Below are 8,833 nucleotides of genomic sequence, written 5' to 3'. Positions count from 1 at the left end.
GCTCCTCCAGGTACAGTCACTCATGGCTTCCCTTGGCTAGGAAAGGGAAATCCCCCAACCCCTTGTGCTTCCCGGATGAGGCGACACCCTGCCCTGCTTCCTCTTACCCTCCGTGGGCTGCACCCACTGTCCAACCAGTCCCAGTGAGACGAACCAGGTACCTCAGTTGAAAATGTAGAAATCACCCATCTTCTGCATTGATCTTGCTGGGAGCTGTAGACAGGAGCTGTTCCTATTCGGCCATCTTCGAAGTGACCAATAATGATTTTTTCTGATTCAGTTTCAGTTTGGTTATTAAATTATGCTAGTTTCATATGAATTGGGAAATTTTTAATCTTCATGTTTATGAATTACGATTTACCAGAATTCTCTATTCTTAAAGCTAGCTACAACTCAGGTTTGAAATTACCTGATCCTGAGGCCTCTAACACAATAGTGTATTAGCTATCTATCCCAACCTTTTTATTGCAAATGATCTCTTAAAGTTTTCTACTACTTGGGTCACTTCTGAGAACTTAAAATTTATAAGAAAATCCTTTGTGTATTATAGGTTTTCAAATTTATTGTCAAAGAGTTGCACGCACATTTTATTATAATATTTTTTATTTTGAGAGCTTGTTTGGAGGTTCGAGCAGGGAAACACAGCTACTCATATACCCTTGACTGAAGTCCTTCTCAATCAGGATGGTCATCATCTTCAACTGAGCATGCAGCTTTGGGAGGGAAGCACATAGAGCGGTGAGGGAGGATTGGGACACCTGTCTAGCCAGCCTCATCAGCAGCCCTGGCAATCGGTGGGTGATGGATGTCCCAGGAAGATCACCCTCCCATCCACCTTTTTTATTTTGTATCTGTGATTATGTCTTTTTGTTCATTCCAAATGTGTAAATTTTTATACTTTTTTCATAATCACTCCTGTGATTTACATATTTATTTCATTGATCAAGAAGTAGCTTTTGAATTTAGTTCACCTTTTACTATTATTTTCTGAATCATTAATTTCAGCTTTTATCTTTATAACTTTCATTTTTAGCTTATTTCCTTGTTCAAATTTTAATTTTTTAAGAAAAGTACTACCATTTTGTAAATGTTTGTCTTCTTAAGTAGCAGAGAAAATTGCAACTATAAGCTTTTCTTTATCAGTCTTTCATGTCTTATGGTGTAAATGGACTCATTTTCATTATTTTCTATTTATATAAATTCATAATATAAATTTTGTCACTTCCCCACACTATTTGTCTTCAGACACATAAAGTTATGGTTCTATATTCTCTTTTTGGTTGATCTCACCTACTGCTATGATTTAAGCTACCACTTTTAAGCTGATGGTTTCCAAATTTTCCAGAAGCTGCAGGCTCTGATAACTACCTTGCCTCATGTATATAACCAGCTCGATATGCTTAAACTTGTCAACATTTCCTCAAATCAGCAATAACTATATATTTTCTTAATTATTTGTATCATTATCCACCCAGTCACTCAAGTTAGAAATAGAATTCATCTTTCAACTGTGCCTTGCCCCTCACACCCATATCCTACCAAACACTAAATCCTGATGACTTTACCTTCTGTATAAAGTTTATCTTCTGCTGTTGCCGCCCCAGTTTTAACCCTCATCATTTATGGTAGATTATTTCAAAGGTGCACCTTTGATCAAGGACTTTTCCACCACAAACTCTACATAGCCTACAAGGCTCTTTATATTCCCTGCTGAAAAGAAAAGCAACTACCAACATAAATAACAATGTGAGCCATTTAATGAGTTATTCTATTAATGTGCTTTTGTATTAAAAAAGATATGTAAAGCACTGGGTAGAGAAAATGACTAAAATTTATTCTCTATCTACTGTGAGCCTAGTCTTGTGCTAGGGTGTTATCATCTTATCTCATTTAATATTATACTGTGCTTGTGGGTTGGGCAGTTAAGAATGCTTTCGGCTGCAAGTATCAGAAAATCTCACTGATGGTAGTGTAAATCATAAAGACAGTTCATTCTCTTATGTTACAAAAGTCCAGAAGTTGTTATTTCCAGCTCAACCATGCCATAGAAGACTCCCAAACTCTATTTTTCAATTTTGCTATACTTAACACATTGCCTTTTCAACCTTATGCCTATTTCTTTGTAGAAGCATGAGGGCTAATGAAGCTCTAGTTTTCAGGGGAAAAGAGAAAACAAGGCCGGGCGCCGTGGCTTACGCTTGTAATCCCAGCACTTTGGGAGGCCGAGGCGGGCGGATCACGAGGTCAGGAGATCGAGACCATGGTGAAACCCCGTCTCTACTAAAAATACAAAAAATTAGCTGGGCGTGGTGGCGGGCGCCTGTAGTCCCAGCTACTCGGAGAGGCTGAGGCAGGAGAATGGCGTGAACCCAGGAGGCAGAGCTTTCAGTGAGCCGAGATCGCGCCACTGCAGTCCAGCCTGGGCAACACAGCAAGACTCCGTCTCAAAAAAAAAAAAAGAAAAAAGAAAACAGGTGATGCTGGTGTGCTCTCTTTCTGAGTCTGGCCCCTTGACAAAGAAGCAAAAGTTCTTCCAGAAGCCTCCAACAGGTTTCTATTTACATCTGAATGGCTAGACTGGGCCACCTGGCTCCTCCCAGTTGCATGGAAGATGAGAGAGCAAAGACTTAGGGTTTCCAGTCTGCATGGTGAACGGCACTCAGGGAAAGGGGGAATGGGAGTGGCTACCAGATGAGCCCAGGATAGAGACTTCACATCTGCGATTGTAGATGAGGTCAAAGATGCCCAAAGGGCTACTGCTGGTAATTGGTGGAACCTGGATTGGGAATTAAGTTCTGTTTCCAAAGTTAATGCTGTCTTCTCTATACCACTCAGTCTCTCCAAATACTCTTTCTAAGAATAGAATATTCTTAGACATGATTTGAGTGACATTTCTTGGCACCTGCTGGTTTCTCCAAAATCACACAACAACTCTGACATTGGATAGAATTATACCAGAATGTTCTAAAGATGAAGCCACCCTCTTACTTCTTTGATGAAGCCAAATGTAAACTGTGTTCCTTTTGTAAACTGAAACATTAGGGACTATACCAAACTTGTCTTAGATTGACTTTAAAGTATAGAATTTAAAAAGTATTTAAACTTGTATGGTATGCTTTCTGTGACCCTTAGATCCCCAATTGGGAAACCTTGCCAAATTTAATCTTTTAGTTGTGAATAAGCTTTTGAACACAGTCATCCTGACCTTTGGACATGTCACCTTGCCTAATGAATAGCTTGTAACTTAATTAATAATGATGGTTAAATCTCCTCTAATGTATTGGAGAAAAAAATTTTAAATACTCATTTTAGAGTGATTCATTTCAACACAGAATTCATAAGGAGGGAAGATCTGCACATGAAACTTTATATCTTATACTCCTTTTCTCTTTGCTTTAATAAATGAGAATCCACAAGGCAAAGGTTCAATGTTTTGCTGCTATAAAAGGATTTAAACCTTTTACTAGTTACTGTGTCACAATTGTGACCTTACAATGAGAAGACTATGACTTTGGGTCATAAGAAGTGGAGAAAGTACATATATAAACAGTAAAAACATAAATGTATACTAATTCTGACCTCATTGGAAATCATTCTTTCCTAACAGTAATTTTCAGTTCTACCTGCTGAAACTCATTTTCTATAAAAATGAAGCCACAGGCAACTTAATAATCTAGGTTACAAAAAAAGGGGGTCTCAAAAAAGTGTCTGTCATTGGTGAACAATTTTTTTTTGCAAATCTTTTTCTTTTGAAGCTAACCAATCTTGACCATTAAAATGGACTAAAAAGACCGGCCTCCACCATCAAAGACTGGGTGATCAAGAACATTCATGTCACTCTCTTAGCACCATTAGGTTAAAAATTGCTATATTGTTTCCAGACTTCCTAATAGTTTTAATGATGTCTTCATTTTTCTTTTAAATGTAGACAGCCAATTTTCCTATGATGGGAGCATATTACTACTGGTGAAATAAGACATCTTGCATAGAAATGTTTGATGTCTTTGAACAAGGGACAGCCATTTCTTTACACAGTCTTCCCAAAAGCATTTGAAAGACTTGCATTTCTGCTGCTACATGAGTTTTCAGAAAAGAAAAAATGTCAGCAAAAACAATTATGTATATTTATAACAATATAGATTAGATGTATATATGTAATCTTGAGACCCTCTGTAATTTATGTTCAGAGATAAAAGAAATAGGTCACAGAGGCAAACCCTCAACATTCTTCAAATTTAGTTTATGCTACAATAAGCGTTGCTATAGAAACATTAAATCCCCAACAGAATTCCTGGAAGTTAAAGATCTGCCTGTAGACTTGCTTCCAGATGCTGGCTTGCTGGCTTGTTAAATAAAACTTGGCATTTATCATATGGGAGATTTTATGTCTAAACATGTTATGAAGACTACCTGGGACATTGAGTGCTGTGCTCACAATGGGAGAAGAGTTTATATAATAAGAAGGAGTCTCAGGACTTCCGATGTGATGCCTATCAGGCTGATCACTTTTCCTCTTTCTCCATCAATATTCCCTATAAATAAGCAGCTCTAAAATAGGAAACTCCCTAAATGACCAGATGATGGAAAATCACTTTATTAATAAAAATTGTTCATCTGTATTAAGCAGGTTAAGTCTTTCTGGATACCAGTGAGAAAATCACGTTTTCCTATAGACATTTTGCAGCTTCTCTTTAAGAGCAATTTCCCCCCGGTAATTATACAGCAGTTTGTTCTCAGAAAACAGACTGATTAATGAGGAAGCAGCTAAATGACTTCTTTAAAAATGTCTAAAAACGTTCTTGCTTCTGCTTTTCTAATCCTCCTCAACCAAATTGACAGCTTTTTAAAAGAATCTCCTTAGTGAATGCATGACAATTACATTGGAACTCAAAGAATTACCACAAGCCTTAGTTTAACAAGACATTTTAAATCATAAGAGTATTCATTACAAGGCCATCTGTCAGATGTTCTCCATCACTGACATCACCCACATCTCTACCTTCTTCTCTTCCTGTTGTTTTAACCTCATTTGACTTTTTTGACTGCTTTGGAAGAAAATCAACCTATCTTGGCCAGGTGCAGTGGCTAATGCCTGTAATTCCAGCATTTTGGGAGGACAAGGTGAGAGGATCACTTGAGATCAGGAGTTTGAGGCTGCAGTGAGCTATAGTCACTCCACTGTACTCCTGCCTAGGAAACAGAGTGAGATCCTGTCAGAAAGAAGAAGAGAAGAGGAGAGGGGAGGGGAGGGGGAGGGGGGGGAGGGAGAGAGGGAGGAAGGAAGGAAGGAAGGAAGGAAGGAAGGAAGGAAGGAAGGAAGGAAGGAAAAAGAGAGAAAGAAGGAAAGAAAGAGAGAGAGGGAAAGAAGAAAGAAAAGAGAAAGAAAGAAGAAGAAAGAAAGAAGAGAAAAAGAAAAGAAAAGAATAGAGAGAGAAGAGAAGAGGCCGGGCATGGTGGCTAATGCCTGTAAACCCAGCACTTTGGGAGGCCAAGGCAGGTGGATCACCTTAGGTCAGGAGTTCAAGACCAGCCTGGCCAACATGAAGAAATTCCGTCTCTACTAGAAAATACAAAAATTAGCCAGGCATGGCGGCAGGCACCTGTAGTCCCAGCTACTTGGGAGGGTGAGACAGGAGAATCACTTGAACCTGGAAGGTGGAGGTTGCAGTGAGCTGAGATGGCACCACTGCACTCCAGTCTGGGCAACAGAGTGAGACTCCAAGAAAGAAAGAAAGAAGGAAAGAGAGAGAGAGGGAGGAAGGAAGGAAGGAGAGAGAGAGAGAGAGAAAGAAAGAAAGAAGAGAAAGAAAAAGAAAGAAAGAAGAAAGATGAAAGGAGAAAGAGAGAAAGTAGAAAGATAAAAAGAGAGAGGGAGAGAGGGAGGGAGGGAGGAAGGAAGGAAGGAAGGAAGAGAGTGAGAAAGAAAGAAAGAGAAAGAAAGAAAGAAAGAAAGAAAGAAAGAAAGAAAGAAAGAAAGAGAGAAAGAAAGAAAATAAAACTTGCTTATCTCCATTAGGCCATTTGTCCTCAGGCTGTGAGCTCAGCCTTCCACTGAGATGACTTCCTGCCTTGCCAGCCACTGCTCATTAGTCACATTTCCATTTTTTTTTTTTTTTTGAAACGGAGTCTGGTTCTGTCACCCAGGCTGGAGTGCAAGGGCACGATGTTGGCTCTCTGCAACATCCGCCTCCTGGGTTCAAGTGATTCTCCCTGCCTCAGCCTCCTGAGTAGCTGGGATTACAGGCACCCGCCACTATGCTCGGCTAAATTTTTTCTTTTGTTTTTTATTCTTTTTTTTTTTTTGGAGATGGAGTCTTGCTCTGTTGCTCAGTCTGAAGTGCAGTGGCGTGATCTCGGCTCACTGCAACCTCTGCCTCCTGGGTTCAAGCGATTCTCCTGTCTTAGCCTCCCTAGTAGCTGAGACTACAGGTGCATGCCACCAGGCCTGGCTAATTTTTTTGTATTTTAGTCGAGACGGAGTTTCACCGTGTTTCCCAGGCTGGTCTCGAACTCCTGAGCTTAGGCAACCTGCCTGCCTTGGCCTCGCAAAGTGCTGGGAGGTGTAAGCCACTGTGCCTGGCCAATTTCCAACTCTTTTTTTTTTTTTGAAACAGAGTCTCGCTCTATCGCCCAGGTTGGAGTGCAGTGGCGCGATCTCCATTCACTGCAAGCTCTGCCTCCCAGGTTCACGCTATTCTCCTGCCTCAGCCTCCCGAGTAGCTGGGACTACAGGCACCTGCCACTGCGCCTGGCTAATTTTTTTGGTATTTTTAGTAGAGATGGGGTTTCACCGTGTTAGCCAGGATGGTCTCAATCTCCTGACCTCGTGATCCGCCCGCCTTGGCCTCCCAAAGTGCTGGGATTACAGGCATGAGCCACCGTGCCTGGCCCCAATTTCCAACTTTTAATAAATGTATATAAATATAGTAGAAAGTAATTTATCTTGTGGCCCTTAAAAGGGTGGTTGGGGTAGGGAGAAGCCCACTCCTTAAGTGTGAGCTGTACATAGTGACTTCCTTCCAAAGAGTACAGTATGGGAAGGAGGAACAAAAGAGTCATTTTACAGTGGAGACAGCTGATAAATATGACCTCAGCCAGGTGATCATGGCCAACATTGGCAGTCATAAATCATGTTAATAGTTTGCACCTTTGCTATGATGTGAAGAAAACTGCACTTCACCTCTGATCTTCCCCAAAATCCATAACTCAAGTCTAATCATGAACAAAATATCAGACAAATCCCAAGAAGGAGACATCTCATGATATATCTGACCAGTATTCGATTGTCCAGATGCTTAAAAACAGAAGTCTGAGAAACTGTCACAGCCAAGAAGTGCCCAAGGAAAATTGATAACTAAATATAATGTGGTATCCTGGATGGGATCCTAGGGCAGTAAAAGGACATCAGGTAAAAATTTTATTTATTTATTTATTTAGTTTTGAGACAGGGTCTCTGTTGCTAAGGCTGGAGTGCAGTGGTGTGAGCACGGCTCACGGTAGCCTCAGCCTCCCAGAGTCAGGTGATCCTCCCACCTCAGCCTCCCAAGTACCTGGTAGTACAGGCACACGCCACCATGCCTGGCTAATTTTTTAAATAATTTGTAGATATGGGGTCTCCCAATGTTGCCCAGGCTGGTTTTGAACTCCTGGTCTCAAGCAATCTTCCCACCTCAGCCTCCCAAAATGTTGGGATTACAGGTGTGAGCCACCATGTCTGGCCTAAAACTTTAAAAATCTGAGTAAACTATGGACTTTAGTTAATAATAATAATGTATCAATATTAGTTTATTAATTGTAACAAACATACCATACTAATATTAGATGTTAAAAATAGAGGAAACTGTGTGTGGGTGGGGGAATTTTTAGGGCAACTCTGTACTTATCTGCTCGATTTTTCAGTAAATCTAAAACTTAAAAGAAAAAAACTCTATTAACAACAAAAAAGGAAGAAGTGGATGAAGGGGTTCAAAGTATTCCACTTGAAATATGCCATTCTGATATAAAGATAATTTTGAGCTAAAGGAAAGTGAGAAGCAGCAAATAACTCTCTGGTCTCCTCTTCTCTGCAAGGAACAGCAGAACAATTTTTAACCACCAAAGACACTCTAGACTCAGCAGCACAGAGATGGCACCAGAGGAATCTACATAGCAAACCTTGCTAAAACAATCCTTATCCCTCTCCATGAGTTTTCCCATATATTGACCTTCCCATGGTTGGCCACACCTAAAGGCCTAAACTCCTTTTCCCTTGTCACTTCTCTACAAATTTATTGCTCTTTGTTAAGATGCTATATAAGCCCCAGTTAATCATGCCTTTGAGTTACTCATTGATGTGGTTTGGCTCTGTGTCCCCACCCAAATCTCCTGTCAAATTGTGATCCCCACATGTCGGGGTAGGGGCCTGGTGGGAGGAGATTGAATCATGGGGTCAGACACTCACTTCTCATGATAGTAAGTGAGTTCTCATGAGATCTGGTTGTTCGAAAGTGTGTAGCACATCCCCCTTCACTCTCTCTGTCTCCTCCTCTGCCATAGAAAGATGTGCCTTGCTTCCCTGTCACCTTCTGCCATAATTGTAAGTTTCCTGAGGCCTCTCAGTCATGCTTCATGTTAAGTCTGTGGAACTGTGAGTCAATTAAACATCTTTTTTTCATAAATGACCCAGTCTCCAGTAGTTCTTTATAGAAATGTGAAAACAGACTAATACAGAAAACTGGTGTTAGGAGAGTGAGGCACTGCTATAAAGATACCTGAAAATGTGGAAGTGACTTTGGAACTGGGTAACGTGCAGAGGTTGGAACAGTTTGGAGGGCTCAAAAAAAGACAGGAAAAT

This window comes from Hylobates moloch, unplaced genomic scaffold, assembly GCF_009828535.3.
Source record: "Hylobates moloch isolate HMO894 unplaced genomic scaffold, HMol_V3 SCAFFOLD_12, whole genome shotgun sequence".
Lineage (NCBI taxonomy): Eukaryota > Metazoa > Chordata > Mammalia > Primates > Hylobatidae > Hylobates > Hylobates moloch.
Note: the sequence above shows the minus strand (reverse complement) of the source record.